Source organism: Apodemus sylvaticus, chromosome 9, assembly GCF_947179515.1.
Source record: "Apodemus sylvaticus chromosome 9, mApoSyl1.1, whole genome shotgun sequence".
Lineage (NCBI taxonomy): Eukaryota > Metazoa > Chordata > Mammalia > Rodentia > Muridae > Apodemus > Apodemus sylvaticus.
The window spans coordinates 66,745,077-66,763,558 of record NC_067480.1 but is presented as its reverse complement, the minus strand read 5'-3'; the positions used below and the strand labels follow the sequence as shown (position 1 = coordinate 66,763,558).

The window sequence follows — 18,482 nt, the reverse complement described above, 5'->3', positions numbered from 1 at the left end:
CTAATAAGTGGATATTAACCTAGAAAATTGGAATACCCAAGACATAATCCACACATCAAATGAGGTACAAGAAGAAAGGAGGAGTGGCCCCTTGTTCTGGAAAGACTCAGTGAAGCAGTATTTGGCAAAACCAGAACGGGGAAGTGGGAAGGGGTCGGTGGGAAGACGGGGAGAAAAGGGGGCTTATGGGACTTTCAGGGAGTGGGGGGCTAAAAAAGGGGAAATCATTTGAAATGTAAATAAAAATATATAGAATAAAAAAAAAAAGGTATCACAGTGAAAAAAAAAAAAAGAATAAGTACACTAAGCCAGGCAGTGGTGGCACATGCCTGTAATCCCAACACCTGGGAGGCAGAGGCAGGTGGATTTCTGAGATTGAGGCCAGCCTGGTCTACAGAGTGAGTTCCAGGACAGCCAGGGCTATACAGAGAAACCCTGTCTCGAAAAAAAAAACATCCAAAAAAACCCAAAAGAAATTAAAAGATTAAGTACACTGGACAGGATCAGTTACTTTTTCTAACTCAGTTTCTCCAGTTGTGAGGACTAAATGTATTCACCAAAACAAATCACATAAAGCATTGTAATTACTTATTAACTGTTACTGATTAGCTATCTACATTAAGATGTAGATAATCTCTCACATCCGTATCTCTTCAACTCAAAACTCTATAGTTGTTTTACTCCAGGTGACAGGTTACTAATTTAGGATTCAAATTACAAACCTTTTATTCATCAGCTTGGGGGGGTCCTTTGTCCATTCTTTGCCTAAGAGATAAAAGATATAACAATCAAAACTCCTACTGAGTTTCCAATGATGGGTAACTAAAATCAGGATACTCTCATCAGAAGGGAAATTCATGCTGAGAAGGGAAAAAGAATAGATGTCTAGTTTGTCACTAAATGGCCATCTTCAAAGTATCTATAATATTTATAATTACCTATATATCTATTTTGCCATAGATATCAAGATAACATTCTCTCTTTAGCTCCAAAGAAAGCTAGTTTAATTCTTAATTTGCCTGAAACATTTGTAATATTCTAAAGCCCAAGACCCTTAAAAGTGTAAAGTTCCAAAACTAAGTTTCAGAGCTAAAAAGAAAATGGCTCATACAAAAAAAAAAAAAAAAACCTTCCCATATGTCAAAGATTTTAGTCAACGTAAAATATTTACATCATGAGAAAACCAGAAAAAAATTATAAGACTAGCACAAGAACATTTTGAGCATAGTGGGTATTTATAAACATTTTGACAATGAATGTTAAAATAAAATTCTTAGCTTACATATCAAACTGGTGAATGTGTTATAGGAAATATCAAATCATATCAGTATAATCAGATGGAGGCATTTTTTAGCAGACAAAAATATTTGCAACTCCATTGGAAACAGATCTATAAATTAAAATATAATTTTCAAACTTCTGGGTTAAATTGTAGTAACAAATAACAGAAAAGTCCTTGATGGCTTGTGTATATTTCTTATACCCCATACTTTGGGCTATATGTGAGGACTAAGGATCTCTGTACTCTCCTTGGTCTGCATAATTTTTCTTGACAAGTAGCTAATGGTAGGAGTCAAGGGAAGGCCTCTCTCTTTACAAGAACTTACTTTGTCAATTTGCTTAGTTTTTTTTTTTTTTTTTTTTTTTTTTGAGGAGGAGGAGGGGTGGCAATGAGAGGATATTTTTAATATCTTAGTATTTGTATCAAAGTTTGAACACATTGAAAGTATTTAAAACATCATTTTGAAAATTACCAATTAATGAGAAGGTGGACAACTATTCTCTCAGCCTTCCCAGCATGCATCTTTTCTCTGGTAACAGTGTTGTTGAGTGATGAACATGCACACTGGGTAGAACATATATGAAGGAAACCATGAAAGTAGTTTGCATACTAGGATAAGTGGGTGTGTTACAATATTTTTGTTTGGTTAAATGCCCTTATCATGTATCTAAAGCAACAAAATGTTTTCTGTCCATTAACTAGCTGGGCTGATGTTCTATTTTTTCTTTTCCCTTCTTCGTTTCTGACAGTATTTTTTTTTAAATCAAATGTATCATCTTTTTAGGTCCTGCAACTGTAGGATAAAGTGGTTGAACTCCCACAAAACTAGGCCATTGTAGTTATTATCCTAGAACAAACACTTCTTTTTTTACATTTCCATTTTTTACATTCAGTAAAAGCTTTCCCGAATTTCCCCTCCCCCAAAACCCCCAACCCCTCCTCCCACCCCCTGCCTCTATGTATATGCCCCTCCACCCAACCTCCCCACCTCAATTTCCCTTTGTTGAGGCATCTATTGAGCCTTCACCTTACCAAGGACCACTCCTCCCACTGATGCCCCACAAGGCATTCTTCTGCCACACTTTTAGCTGGAACCATGTGTACCCCTTGGTTGAAGGCTTAGTCTCTGGGAGTCCTGAGGCGTCTGGGTGACTGAAATCATTAGAACAAACACTTCTTCCAAAACTATTTTTAGGGACATTAAGATGGAGTACACCTCTTTGATGAAGACATAGAACTCTCAGCTTCTCTAGCGCCATGCCAACCTGAATGCTGCTGTGCTTCCTGCCATGATGATAATGGACTGAAACTGAACCTTTGGGTCCTTGTCTTCTGAGGATAATGATTTTTATTCCACTGCTGAGATGTTGGTTCATGACTATGATGATGAAAGAACTCTAGAGGAAGAGGAATTGATGGATGATGGGGAAAACTTCAGTTCTGAAATTGAAAACTTAGAAGAAAAAGGAAATATGCGTCTAGAAGACCTATTGTCATACTAAAGCTACAATTCCAATGGCTTCAAATACCAGCGCAAACAGCTCCCCAAGTGAACTTGCAGATGAACTACCAGATATGACTCTAGACAAAGAAGAAATAGCAAAGGACCTGTTGTCAGGCGATGATGAGGAAACCCAGTCTTCTGCAGATGATCTGACATCATCTGTGACTTCTCATGAAACTTCTGATTTCTTCCCTAGGCCTTTATTATCAAATACTACATATGATGGAGACAGGGAATCAGAGAGTAAGGACATTAAAACAGACAGTGATAACTCATCTGAAGATCTAAGAAGGGAAATAATGATTGGTCTACAGTATCAGGCAGAAACTCCCACTTACCTTGGTGAGTATAATGGTGATAAGAAAACTTATGAAAATGAAGACCAGTTACTGTGGCATCCTAATGAGGTTTTGGAGAGCAAAGTAAATGAATACCTTATTGAGACCTCATTAAGAACCAGAAATGAAAAAGTCCTCACCAGGATTTCTTCAGGCACACACACCAGGGATAATGAACAGGCATTATATGAACTTCTCAAGTGTAACCAGAATATAAAGGAAGCCATTGAAAGGTACTGCTGTAATGGAAGGGCATCTCAAGAAGGAATGACTGCATGGATAGAAGAGGAGTGCTAAAGCTCTAAACATGCACTAATGCTTTATGGAAAAGATTTTAATCTCATTCAGAAAAATAAGGTGAGACCTAGAACTGCTGCAGAGTGTATAGCCTTGTACTATATGTGGAAGAAATTAGAATGCTAAGATTACTTTGCTCAACAGACAAAATTTGGAAAGAAATGTTATAACCATCACTCTGGTGTTATAGACTATATGGATTGTCTCATAGATCAGACAGTGTCTCTGGGTGGTACGGTCAGTTCTTCAGCCTTAACTTCTAACCGGGCAGACCCCATCCCTGATCAGCTGCTGAACATTCTCGGCTCCTTCACTGCCAGTGACTTGACAGCTTTGACTAGCAGTGTAGCACCTATCTTCAACCCCACAAATGTGAAATGTCTGGATGATAGTTTTCCTCACTGGGAAACATTTCTCATGGACAAGTCAGTCATGTGCCTGTCATAACAGAAGAGTTACTCACCCTGCTTAGCAATGGTGAAAGTGATCATTTTAATTTATTTGAGACTGGATTTTATCACTCAGAGTTAAACCCCATGTGCAGTGAAGAATCAGAAAGACCAGCAAAAAGATTGAAAATGGGCATTGCTGATCCTGAATCCTTTATGGATGAGGTTTCTGTAGATAACCTGGGTGTAGACTTTGAAAATCATACACATCACATCACCAGTGCCAAAATGGCTGTCTCTGTGGCTGACTTTGGCAGTTCATCTGCCAATGAGACAAACGGATTCATCAAAGCCCACACTCTCCACCAGCACACTGCCCTTCCATCCAGAGTGGCATGAATGGGAAGCCCAGAGAGAATGGGTGTGCAGTGTCAGTAGACTTGAGGGGAGCTATGAGGTTTGCATAGTCTTTCACTGGAAGTTTGAACCTTATCATTATGACATCAGTGATGTTAGTATGTATAGAACTAGTTCACCTTACACAGTCAGAATGGCTAAGATTAAAAACTCAGGAGACAGTAAGTGTTGGCGAGGATGTGGAGAAAGAGGAACACTCCTCCACTGCTGGTGGGAATGCAAATTGGTACAACCACTCTGGAAATCAGTCTGGCTGTTCCTCAGAAAACTGGGCATAACACTCCCAGAGGACCCTGCAATACCACTCCTGGGCATATACTCAGAGGATTCCCCAGCATGTAATAAGGACACATGCTCGACTATGTTCATAGCAACCCTATTTATAATAGCCAGAAGCTGGAAAGAACCCAGATGTCCCTCAATGGAGGAATGGATACAGAAAATGTGGTATATTTACACAATGGAATACTACTCAGCAACTAAAAACAATGAAATCATGAAATTCTTAGGCAAATGGTTGGATCTGGAAAATGTCATCCTAAGTGAGGTAACCCAATCACAAAAGAACACACATGGAATACAGTCACTGATAAGTGGATATTAGCTTAGAAACTCTGAATACCCAAGACACAATTCACATATCAAATGACTCCCAAGAAGGAAGGAGAGGTCCCTGGTCCTGAAAAGGCATGTTCCAGCATTGTAGGGGATTACCAGGATAGAGAAGTAGGGGTTGATAGGAGAATGGGCAGAGGGAAGAGGGCTTAGGGTACTTATGGGGAGGAGGGAACCGGGAAAAAAAATCATTTGGAATGTAAAAAAGAATATAGAAAATAAGAAATTATAATAAAAAGGTATTTTCTTTTTTTTCTTTTTTTTATTCGATATAATTTACATTATATTTACATTTCAAATGATTTCCCCTTTTCTAGCCCCCCCACTCCCCGAAAGTCCAGTAAGCCCCTTTCTCTTCCCCTGTCCTCCCACCCACCCCTTCCCACTTCCCCGTTCTGGTTTTGCCGAATACTGCTTCACTGAGTCTTTCCAGAACCAGGGGCCACTCCTCCTTTCTTCTTGTACCTCATTTGATGTGTGGATTATGTTTTGGGTATTCCAGTATTCTAGGTTAATATCCACTTATTAGTGAGTGCATACCATGATTCACCTTTTGAGTCTGGGTTACCTCACTTAGTATGATGTTCTCTAGCTCCATCCATTTGCCTAAGATTTAATCCATAAATGTGGAAGTGAACTATGATGGCAGAGTTGAGAACTAAGATTGAACTCTGTGGTACAGCTTTAAGCTCTGCTTCTCTCCCTCATCCCTTAATACCATTTCCCACATCCTCCTTCTTCTCTGTTCCCATTGCCCTCACCCCAGATTTAAAACCTGTAGATAGAAGCCACGGACTCAGAGCAGCACAGATGTTTCGAACTGACATGTGACTTCTTTTTATGTCAGCTCCCTTTGCTGTAATGGATGCAGTGGTATCACAATGTTTACAGGCATCAACCCTGATCCCTGATCAATGTAACATTTTTTGTTTTATTTTCTTAATTAATAAAAGCAGGGGTAGGTTTCTTTAAACTGCACAACCATGCAAGGATTTTTTTTAAATCAGAAATTTCTCTCCTGTTATTCAACTAGAGCACTTCAGTTTACAAAACAGCAAGATCTGTCTGGAAGCCAGCATGAGGAACGGTGTGCAAATGATGAAGACACTTGTCTGGATCCTGTTTCAAAATTCTAGGCCAGGGCCACCTTACACAGAACTCGGTATTTTGCTGCTGGACTCCAGGGAGCCAAATAACCCTGTTAAAAATGGGGTATAGAACTCCTGGGCATATACCCAGAGGATTCCCCAGCATGTAATAAGGATACATGTTCCACTATGTTCATAGCAGCCCTATTTATAATAGCTAGAAGCTGGAAAGAACACAGGTATCCCTCAACAGAAGAATGGATGCAAAAAAATGTGGTATATCTATACAATGGAGTACTATTCAGCCATTAGAAACAATGAATTCATGAAATTCTTAGGCAAATGGATGGAGCTGGAGAACATCATACTAAGTGAGGTAACCTAGTCTCAAAAGATCAATCATGGTATGCACTCACTAATAAGTGGATATTAGCTTGGAAAACTGGAATATGCAAAACATAATCCACACATCAAATGAGGTACAAGAAGAACGGAGGAGTGGCCCCTAGTTCTGGAAAGACCCAGTGTAGCAGTATAAGACAAAACCAGAACAGGGAAGTGGGAAGGGATGGGTGGGAGAACAGAGGGAGGGAAGGGGGCTTATGTGACTTTCGGGGAGTGGGGGGCTAGAAAAGGGGAAATCATTTGAAATGTAAATAAAAAATATATCAAATAAAATTTTTTTAAAAATGGGGTATAGAGCTAAACAAAGAATTTTCACCTGAGGAATATCGAATGGTAGAGAAGCACCTAAAGAAATGTTCAACATCCTTAGTCATCAGGAAAATGCAAATCAAAACAGCCCTGAGATTTTACCTCACACCATGAAATGGCTAAGAGCAAAAACTCAGGAGAAAACAGGTACTGGTGAGGATGTGGAGAAAGAGGAACATTCTTCCACTGCTGGTGGGGTTTCAAGCTGGTACAACCACTCTGGAAATCAGTCTGGCGGTTCCTCAGAAAACTGGGCATGATACTACCGAAGGACCCCGCTATACCACTCCTGGGCATATACCCAGAGGATTCCCCAGCATGTAATAAGGACACATGCTCCACTATGTTCATAGAAGCCCTATTTATAATAGCCAGAAGCTGGAAAGAACCCAGATGTCCCTCAACAGAGGAATGGATACGGAAAATGTGGTATATTTACACTATGGAATACTACTCAGCTATTAAAAACAATGAATTCATGAAATTCTTAGGCAAGTGGGTGGAACTAGAGAATGTCATCCTGAGTGAGGTGACCCAATCACAAAAGAACACACATAGTATGCACTCACTGATAAGTCAATATTAGCCCAGAAGCTCGGAATACCCAAGAAATAATTCACATATCAAATGATGCCCAAGAAGATGGAAGGGGAGGCCCCTGGTCCTGGAAAGGCTCAGTGCATCAGTGTAGGGGAGTACCAGGACAGGGAAGTGGGAAGGTGTTGATTTGAGAACAGGGGGAGGGAAGAAGACTTATGGGACTTTTGGGAAGGGGGGAACCAGGAAAGGGGAAATCATTTGAATTGTAAATAAAGAATATATCGAATAAAAAACATTTTTTCTTGACTAAAAATTTGGCATCTGAAAATGTGGTATTCATATGGAGTTTTGCCCACCATTGTCAAGATTGTAATATTAAAAATCATACTGGTCAAAAAAACAGATAGAGTACATTTTCCTTTCCTAAGATTAATCTGTTTCTAGTCTTTGACACTGAGAGTAGATTAGGTGGACTCTAGGATTCCCTTATAGCACTGTAATCAAAAATTTCAATATGAACTAGGTATCCTGAATGGTTGTAAGACACACGCCCTTGAGAGATAAGTAAAATTATACATTAAGGAAGATTTTATCAATCCACTAATATTTAAAATAAAAAATATATATGCTGCCTCATTTTTAAAGTCTTTGATTGTAATATGACTTCCCAAGATAACTGAAGCAGCTAAAGAACTGGCTTACTGTTAGGTTGGGCAAGAACAAGGTGTATTCAAGAATTTCAAATTCTTATCAGGTGTTTGGAAGTTCTGGTGTTCATTCTTTAATGACAAGGTCATATTTCCACTAGTAATATATCCCTCTTTGTGACATACCTCCTCTGCCATTGTTTCTGTGGACAGGGTTTCTTATGTAGTTCAAACTGGCGCCCAACACACCATGGAGCCAAGGCTGTCCTTGAACTCCAGATCCTCCAATCTTCATCCCCCATTTGTTTGGATTACAGGCCACTTCACCTGGCTTTGACATTTCTTTTTTCAATTTTTAAATCATTTAATTTAATGTAGTATGTCGAAAACATTAACATTTCAGTGTACAATCAATACAAAATCATGCAAGAAGGCATTCTACTTTTGCAGTATTTTTAACATATATTCACCATAAAAGATGATGGTTTTCTTAATGACATTTTCCATACATATATTATGTGATTTGCTCATGGTCAACCACATGTTACTTCCCCTTTTGCCTCCTCTGCTATCTGACAGGCCCCTTCTACTTCAATGATATGTTTCATTCTCTCACCATCTGAGCTCTTCAATGTTCTTGATCACAATTTATATAGTGTCTATTCATAACAAATTACTTTAGTGTTTATGTGCTATAAAATAGCTCTTCTCTTTTATCTGATTTTTAATGCATTTATTGCTATTCTGTGTAAGTAAGGTACCTGTGGGTATGTTCATGTCACAGGACTGTGAGGAGGTTAGAGGACAGCTGTGGAGTCATTTTTCCTTCCCCCTTTACATGGGTTTATTGATTCGAAGTCAGGTCATCAGGCCATCTCACAAGCGGAACCAGCTCAACAGTCCTTCATAACAACATCTGAGGTACATATTCTACTCTGAGCATAGTATTCTGACTGAGATTATGACTTAGATGATGCTGTCAGCAAAGTGAAAGGAAAGAACGAAGCCGTGCACGTGGGAAAGCTGGATGTGCTACACATCTGGTTCTCCAGTGCATGTATGTTAGGCATTCTTACTTAATATTCAATATTTCTAAGCTTCCATTTTAATTTCTGATGATTCAGGTATCCACAACATTTTATATATTTTGGGTTCATTTTGAAGTTTGTTAATCTTTCATTGTTTCATTTAATGATGTTTTTAACCAATGTGCTATGTATTTAATCTCAAATACATAAGTTCATGTACCTATTAACATATGTACATGCACATGAGTACACACACAGTTTTAGTTTTTGTAGCATACCAGCTATAACGTTGACTCTTCTCATCCAGTAGTGATAAATTTCACCTTTTCCTTGAACTTCCATTTCTGACTCTATTGAATGTAATGAGTAGACTCCTTAATGGTAACAAATTATTTACTTGTCTATATATTTATTTTTTAAGACTAGGTATCACTGTGTACCTCAGGGGCTGGCCTTAACCTAGCAATGTAGTTTAAGATGGCCTTGAACTTGCAATTCTCTGCCTCTGCTACCTGAAGCCTGAGGCCTTGAAAATATGCCACCACTTTTACTGTAATCATAAATTCAGAGTGGCATTTTATTATGTAAGTCAAACATATAATGTGGATGCTTACAGTCAAACATTGGAGTGAGCACAGGGACCCAAATGGATGAGTTAGAGAAAGGACTGAAGGAACTCAAGGGGTTTGCAGTCCCATACAGAGAACAACAATATCAACCAACCAGACCCCTCAGAGCTTCCAGGGACTAAACCACCAACTGAAGAGTGTCCATGGCTCCAGCTACATACGTAGCTGAGGATGGCCTTATCTAGTATCGACAGGATAGGAGGCCCTTGGTCCTGTAAAGGCTTGTTGCCCCACCATAGAGAAATGCTAGGGCAGTGAGGTGGGAGTGCCTGGGTAAGGGAGTACCTTCATAGAAGCCTGGGGAGGGGGATGGGATGGGGTTTGTAGAGGGGAAACCAGGAAAGGGAAAAACATTTGAAATGTAAATAAATAAAATATCCAATAAAAAAAGTATAAAGCTAAATGACTGACTAAAATTAGAGTTAATAATTAAAAAATTTAAAGACTTCTCTGTAGGAATGTCAAACACACCTTAAGAATCATCTCATTCATTTGAAAACAGTTTATATTTTTCTATTCAGATTTTATTTAGAATCAGAATAATTTAAGTATCTATGTATAAAAATGTAATGGATAGTAAGCACCCAAGTTTGTACAAAGTATACATTCTATGCATTATAGCTTGATGGTCATTGAAAAACAGCAACTAAATCAAGAATTATCTAACATTTACTTTGAAAAGTGTTTAAACTCAATTGAATTTGTTAGATATTTAAAAAACCATATGTCCTAACCTCTTAATGTATATCTGCCCATGTGTCTATATAAATCATAGCTTAATGGGAGCTGTCTATATATCTACGTAGATCATAGTTAAGACTCGAACATCTTTCTTTTTTTAATATTTTTATTATTGTTTTTGTCTTGTTTTTGAGACAGGGTTTCTTGTGTAACAGCACTAGCTGTTGGCTATCCTGGAAGTTGTTCTGTAGACCATGCTGGTCTCAGACTGAGAGATCTGCCTGCCTTAGCCTTCTGAGTGCTGAGATTAAATATATGTACCACACATCTTAACACATAAATATAAGTACAAAAATATATTTAAGATTCCGATTTTAAATGTCAATGGTGTTTAAAGTTTATCTCCATATTTTAGAAACCTTAAGACATGGTGAAATGAGGGAATATATTATATTTAGTTGACCATTGGATTATCAAAACACATTCATGTCTTTAAAAACAAACTTTTCTACTAAGTTAGAACTTAAATATAAAAAGTTTTGTGAAAAAAATTGGATTTGAAATTTAGTTGACCATTGGATTATCAAAACACATTCATGCCTTTGAAAACAAACTTTTCTACTAAGTTAGAACTTAAATATAAAAAGTTTTGTGAAAAAAATGGATTTGAATTAATAAGCCCTGTTGCTGCTTTGGAACAGTTCAAAGAGAGGAAAGTTTTAGTAATTTAATAATCTTATTTACTAAAAGGGGAAGTTAACTATAGCTTAAAAACATTTTATAAATTAAAGTGTCATCTTGGAAATAAAGAATTTACATCTTATAATATTGTAGATTTTACCAAATGCACTAAAGAAAGAATATTAAAAGCAGTAAGGGAAAAAGGTCAAGGAACATATGAAGGCAGACCTATCAGAATTACACCAGACTTCTCCCCAGAGACTATGGAAGTCAGAAGATCCTGGGCATATATCATACAGACCATTAGGGAATAGAAATGCCAACATATGCTACCATACCCAGCAAAACTCTGAATTACCAGAGATGGAGAAACCTAGGTGTTCCATGACAAAAACAAATTATACAATATCTTTCCATGAATCCAGCCCTTCAAAGGATAATGAATGGAAAACACCAACAAAAGGAGGGAAACTACACCCTAGAAAAAGCAAGAAAATAATCTTTTAACAAACCATAAAGAAGAGAGCCACACAAACATAACTCCACCTCTAATAACAAAAACATCAGGAAGTAACAATCACTTTTCTATATTATCTCTTAATATCAATGAACTCAATTCACCAATAAAAAGACATAGATCAATAGACTGGATACATAAACAGGACCCAACATTTTGCAGCATACAGGAAACACACCTCAGGCAAAAAGACAGACACTACCTCAGAGTAAAGGGGTGGAAAACAAATTTCCAAGCAAATGGTCCAAAGAAACAAGCTGGTGTAACCATTCTAATATTGAATAAAATCTACTTTCAACCTAAAGTAATCAGAAAAGATAAGGAAGGACACTTTATATTCATCAAAGGAAAAATCTCCCAAGATGAACTCTCAGTTCTGAACATCTATGCTCCAAATGTAAGAGCCTCCTTATTTATAAAAGAAACTACTAAAGCTCAAAGCACACATGGCACCTCACACAATAATAGTGGGAGACTTCAACACTCCACTCTCATAAATAGACAGGTCATAGAAACAGAAACTAAACAGTGAAACTAAGAGAAATTATGAACCAAATGGATTTAACAGATATCTATAGAACATTTTATTCTAAAACAAAAGAATATACCTTCTTCTTAGCACTTCATGGTACCTTCTCAAAAACTGACCATATAGTTGGTCACAAAACAGACCTCAACAGATATAAGAAGATTGAAATAACCCATGCACCCTATCAGATCACCACAGACTAAGACTGGTCTTCAAAAACAACAGAAAACCCACATACACATGGAAGCTGAACAACATTGTACTCAACGATAACTTGGTCAAGGAAGAAATAAAGAAAGAAATTAAAGACTTTTTAGAATTTAATGAAAATGAAGCCACAATATACCCAGACTTATGGGACACAATGAAAACAGTGCTAAGAGGAAAACTCATAGCTCAGAGTGCCTCCAAAAAGAAACTGGAAAGAGCATACACTAGCAGTTTGATAGCATATCTGAAGGCTCTAGAACAAAAAGAAGCAAATATACCCAAGAGGAGTAGATGGAAGGAAATAATCAAACTCAGGGCTGAAATCAACCAAGTAGAAACAAGAACAACTATACAAAGAATCAACCAAACCAGGGCATGGTTCTTGGAAAAAAAAACCCAACAAAATATATAAACCCTTTGCCAAACAAACAGAGGGCACAGAGACAGTATCCAAATCAACAGAATCAGAAATGAAAAGGGAGGCATAACAACAGATACTGAGGAAATTCAAAAAATCATCAGATCCTACTATAAAAGCCTAAACTCAATAAAACTGGAAAATCCGGATGAAATGAACAATTTTCTAGACAAATATCAAGTACCAAATCAAGTACCAAATATCAAGTACCAAAGTTAAATCAGAATCGGATAAATGATCTAAACTATCCCATAACCCCTAAAGAAATAGAAGCAGTCATTAATAGTCTCACAACAACAACAACAACAACAACAAGCCCAGGACCAGATGTGTTTACTGCAGAGTTCTATCAGACATTCAAAGAAGACCTAATACCAATACTCTTCAAACTATTCCACAAAATAGAAACAGATGGAACACTACCCAATTCATTCTATGAAGCTTCAATTACCCTGATACTTAAACCACACAAATATCCAACAAAGCGAACTTTAGACAAATTTCCCTTAAGAATATTTATGTAAAAATTCTCAATGTAATTCTTGCCAACCAAATCCAAGAATACATCAAAATAATCATCCATCATGATCAAGTAGACTTCATTCCAGGGATTCAGAGATGGTTCAATATATGGAAATACATCAATGTAACCTACTATATAAACAAGCTCAAAGAAAAAACCCACATGATCATTTCATTAGATGCTGAGAATGCATTTGACAAAATCCAACACCCTTTCATGGTAAAAGTCTTGCTAAGATCAGGAATTCAAGGCCCATATCTAAATACAGTAAAATCAATAAACAGGAAACCAGTAGACAACATCAAACTAAATGGAGAGAAAGTTGAACCAATCCCACTAAAATCAGGGACTAGACAATGCTGTCCATTCTCTCCCTACCTGTTCAGTATAGTACTAGCCAGAGCACTTAGACAACAAAAGGAGGTCAAAGGGATACAAATTGGAAAGGAAAAAGTCAAAATATCACTATTTGCAGATGATATGATAGTATACTTAAGCAAACCAAAACACTCTACCAAAGAACTCCTACAGCTAATAAACAACTTCAGCAAAGTGGCAGAATTTAAAATTAACTCAAACAAATCAGTAGCCTTCCTGTACTCAAAAGATAAAGAGGATGAGAAAGAAATTAGGGAAAGGACACCCTTCGCAATAGTCACAAATAATATAAAATATCTTGGTGTGACTCTAACCAAGCAAGTGAAAGATCTGTATGACAAGAACTTCAAGTCTCTGAAGAAAGAAATCAAAGAAAGATCTCAGAAGATGGAAAGATCTTCCATGCTCATGGATTGGCAGGGTTATTATAGTAAAAATGGCCATCTTGCCAAAAGCAATCTACAGATTCAATGCAATCCCCATCAAAATTTCAAATCAATTCTTCATAGAGTTAGAAAGAGTAATTTCCAAATGTATTTGGAATAACAAAAAATCCAGGATAGTGAAAACTATTCTCAACAATAATAGAACCTCTGGCAGAATAACCATCCCTGACCTCAAGCTGTACTACAGAGCAATAGGGATAAAAACTGCATAATATTGGTACAGTGACAGGCAGGTAGACCAATGGAATAGAATTGAAGACCCAGAAAAGAACCCACACACCTGTGGTCACTTGATCTTTGACAAAGGAGCTAAAACCATCCAGTGGAAAAAAGACTGCATTTTCAACAAATGATGCTGGGTCAACTGGCAGTCTACATGTAGAAGGATGCAGATTGATCCATTCCTACCTCCTGTCAAAGCTCAAGTCCAAGTAGATCAAGGACTTCCACATAAAAGCAAATACACTGAATCTAATCGAAGAGAAAGTGGGAAAGAGCCTGGAGCACATGGGCATAGGGGAAAAATTCCTGAACAGAACACCAATGGCTTATGCTCTAAATTCAAGAACTGAAAAATGGGACCTCATAAAATTTCAAAGCTTCTGTAAGGCAAAGGACACTATCAATAGGACAAAATGGCAGCCAACAGATTGGGAAACGATCTTTACCAGTTCTACATCCAACAGAGGGCTAATATCTAATATATACAAAGAACTCAAGAAGTTAAACTCCAGAGAAACAAATAACCCTATTAAAAATGGGGTACAGAGTTAAACAAAGAATTCTCAACTGAGGAATACTGGATGTCTGAAAAACACCTAAAGAAGTGATCAACATCCTTAATTATCAGGGAACTACAAATCAAAACAACTCTGAGATTCTACCTCACACCAGTCAGAATGGCTAAGATCAAAAACTCAGGGGACAGCAGATGCTGGAGAGGATATAGAGAAAGAGGAGCATTCCTCCATTCCTGGTAGGATTACAAGCTGGCAAAACCACTCTGGAAATTAGTTTGGTGGCTCCTCAGAAAACTGGGCATAGTACTACCTGAGGACCTACCACCCAGAAGAAACTCCAACATATAATAAGGACACATGCTCCACTATATTCATAGCAGCCTTATTTATGATTGCCAGAAGCTGGAAAGAACCCAGATGTCCCTCAACAGATGAATGGATACAGAAAATGGGGAACATTTACACAAGGGAGTCCTGCTCAGCTATTAAAAACCATGAATTCAAGAAATTTTTAGGCAATTGGATGGAACTAGAAAATATAATCCCGAGTGAGGTAATCTAATCACAAAAGAACACATGGTATGCTCTCTCTGATAAGTGGATACTAGCCCAGAAGCTCGGAATACCCAAGATACAACTCACAGACCACATAAAGCTCAAGAAGAAGGAATACAAAAGTGTGGATATTTTGATTCTTCTTAGAAGGTGGATCAAAATGCCCATGGCCCACAGCCCACCAATAGACTTACCATAGGGTCCCCAATGAATGAGCTAGAGAAAGGATCCAAGGAGCTGAAGAAGTTTGCAACCCCATATGAGAAACAATAATATGTACCAGCCAGTACCCCCAGAGCTCCCAGGGACTAAACCATCAACCAAAGAGTATGCATGGAGGCACCCATGGCTCTAGCTACATATGTAACAGAGAATGGCCTTGATGACATCAGTGAGAGGAGAGGTCATAGGTCCTCTGAAGGCTTGATGCCTCAGTGTAGGGGAATGGCAGGTCAGGAAAGTGGGATAGGGGGTTGATAAACAGGGGGGAGGGGGATGAAATAGGGGGTTTTCATAGGGATAACAAGGAAAGGGGCTACCATAAATAAAGCAAATATCTTATAAAATAAAAACTAATAAAAAATTTCATAGTTTTGCTCAAATCTTCAGATTCAGATTTTATTGTTTCATATGAAAAAGATTTTTTTTAAAGCAAAAAACAAGACTCCCTCAGTAGTAATTACTACATTGTAAGTAAATTCATTATTGGTGGGATTAGAAGCCTATGGAACTTTTCATAAAGGTGCTTCTGCTATGGCACTTTCAACTACTGCAAAATGTTGAAGCTTTTGTTGCATTTTTTCATTGTTGCTGCTTTATCAAAAGGAGAGAGAGAGAGGGAGAGGGAGAGGGGGAAGAGAGAGAGAGAGGGAGAGAGAGAGAGAAAAAAGAAAGAAAGGAAGGAAGAAAGGAAGGAAGGAAGGAAGGAAGGAAGGAAGGAAGGAAGAAAGAAAGAAAGAAAGAAAGAAAGAAAGAAAGAAAGAAAGAAAGAAAGAAAGAAAGAAAGAAAGAAAGAAAGAAAGAAAGAAAGAAAAAGAAAGAAAGAAAGAAAGAAAGAAAGAAAGAAAGAAAGAAAGAAAGAAAGAAAGAAAGAAAGAAAGAAAGAAAGAAAGAAAGAAAGAAAGAAAGAAAAAGTGACTTCTGAACCTTTTGGTGGTCACATTTTTTGGACACCTATAAAATTCCTCACCTAAGATGATCTGCGTTCTGTTTCATCTTTTCACGTGTGTCTGTTGGGGAGAAGAGATGATGATAATTTCAAAACTAACAGCAGTGGATGGAAGGCCTGCCACAACCAACAAGTAGGAAGGCTCCCTGGTAAGGGCAGCCTCCCAGAAAAAAATCTTCATTTTGTATAGAATGGATGTGATGGGTGGTTTTAAATATCAGTTTGCCACAACATAGAATCACCTGGGCAGGCTGCGTGGGGAGCCTCTTGTTCACCTCGCCTTGAGAAGATCCACCTCATGTAAGCAGCAGCACCTAATGGCAGTAGAGATGAAGCAAGGAAGAAGGAAGGTCACGGATTTGCTCACTTGCCACTCCCTCTCCAGTCAATTCACTCAGTAACTCATTTCTCACTCTTCATACAGGAGCAGGTACTGATCGGCAGAGATTCTACGCTCTGGAGAGTTCCTGTTTCTAGAACAATAAGCAAAGCAAACTTACCTATAAATTACTTAGTCTCTGGAGGTGTTTATAGTACAAGAAAGCCAGTTAAGGAAAAGCAATCTGAGATTTTGTTTTGTTTTGTTTTTGCTATTTTTTTCCTGTGCATCTGTGACCATTTGAAGTGCTCCTTAACTAGAGCCCTTAGCTTAAGTTACTGCATCATACTTCCCTGCTACCTTTTATGTTCAGGATTACAAGGCTGGACTCCCATGGAACCTAGTCTACCCCAAGAATGATGGCATCAGTTCATTTAGGAGTGTGAAGCCCCTACGTTCTAATCATCTCCCCCTAGTCCCCACCTCTGAACACATTGCACTGGTGATTAAATCAAGTCAGTTAAAACAACCAGACACTCCTGACCTCTGCCCTCCACTAACAGAAGCTGTCTTCTAAATTCAGAACTACACCTACACCTAAGGTGTCAGCTACCACTTCCTGTTGGCACTTCCTTAATGTGTATCCTTTACACAATTCTTCAGATCCCCAAATCTCAAGTCCTTCAGTCCCCAAAGCCCCACAGCTCCATGAGCTTGTTATAATTAGTAATCATGTCTGTGTAATGTAGTGTCTTATGTCTGCAACCTTCAGAGTCTGGTATTTTATCCTATTTGCAGGTTAACAAATTAGTCATGGATTATGACAAAAAAGCATGAGACATCTGAGTCAGAACAAAGTATAGGTTACTGCAGCAGCAACTGTGCCCAGAACATCAGCACATACATTAGTTTCCTGGATTCTGATTCCACGGCATCATACAAAGAAGGCAAATAAGGTGAGTTGTTAACTAGTCAAGCAGTAAGCTGTGCTATAGGGGGGAAAACCGTGAGTATAAAGAACCTGACGTGTTATGAGAGGCACTGAGCAACCTTGACCGTTGTTCCACACAAAAGCATTATCTTTATTAGTCTAGACATAAATAAATAGCGCTTACGCTCGGGATTTGTTTGTTTCTCTTGGGTTAAGGCCTAGGAGAAGGACTGCTGGGTCATGTGATAAATGTCTATGTCCTTGAGAAAAGCCAGCAGCAATGGTCGGAAATATCTCTTCTTGCAAAACATGCAGATATACAGAGAGGTATATTAATCCTTGCATGGTAAATATTCAGCATACAGTAGTCATCCTTGTCATGAACACAATTGCCTGTGGCTAGTGCTAGACTAAGTGAGAATAAGAAACAAATCATGAAAGAATGCTATATCCTGTTGTCTTTTCTCTGAAGTTAGTTTTTCACTCTAATGGGAGATGTTTATTCCTACTGAAAAATTCCATTCTTGTAGGAGATGCTGGTATAGAGTTAAATAGTTTTGCCAAGTAGTAGGTGTCTGCTTCTTTGAGACTTGATTTCTCTCATCAGCTAGGAATACCCAATTATATGGTAAAGTAAAGGATGTCTCTGTTTAGATGATTTTCTCAGAGGAACACACCCTGTTTATTTTGTTTATTTTGGAGTCTATTTAGTCTCACATACTACTGATCAGTTCTCAGAATTGTCTACTGGTTTTCACCTTCTCTTAGAATATCTTCACTTCACACTCTTCAGTTTTGTTTTACATCAGTTTGGTTGAGGTATTTAGGTAATTAAATTTATTATGTTTATGTGTACTGTTCCACTTGTTTTGACATGCACATACAAAGTATAACTGTC

At 38.0% G+C, this 18,482-nt stretch overlaps 1 pseudogene; it reads left to right on the top strand.

Annotated features, from left to right (window-relative positions):
* The first annotated feature begins 2,607 nt into the window (after positions 1–2,607).
* On the top strand, positions 2,608–4,209 carry LOC127691916 (mesoderm induction early response protein 3-like; annotated as a pseudogene).
* Positions 4,210–18,482: the final 14,273 nt, after the last annotated feature.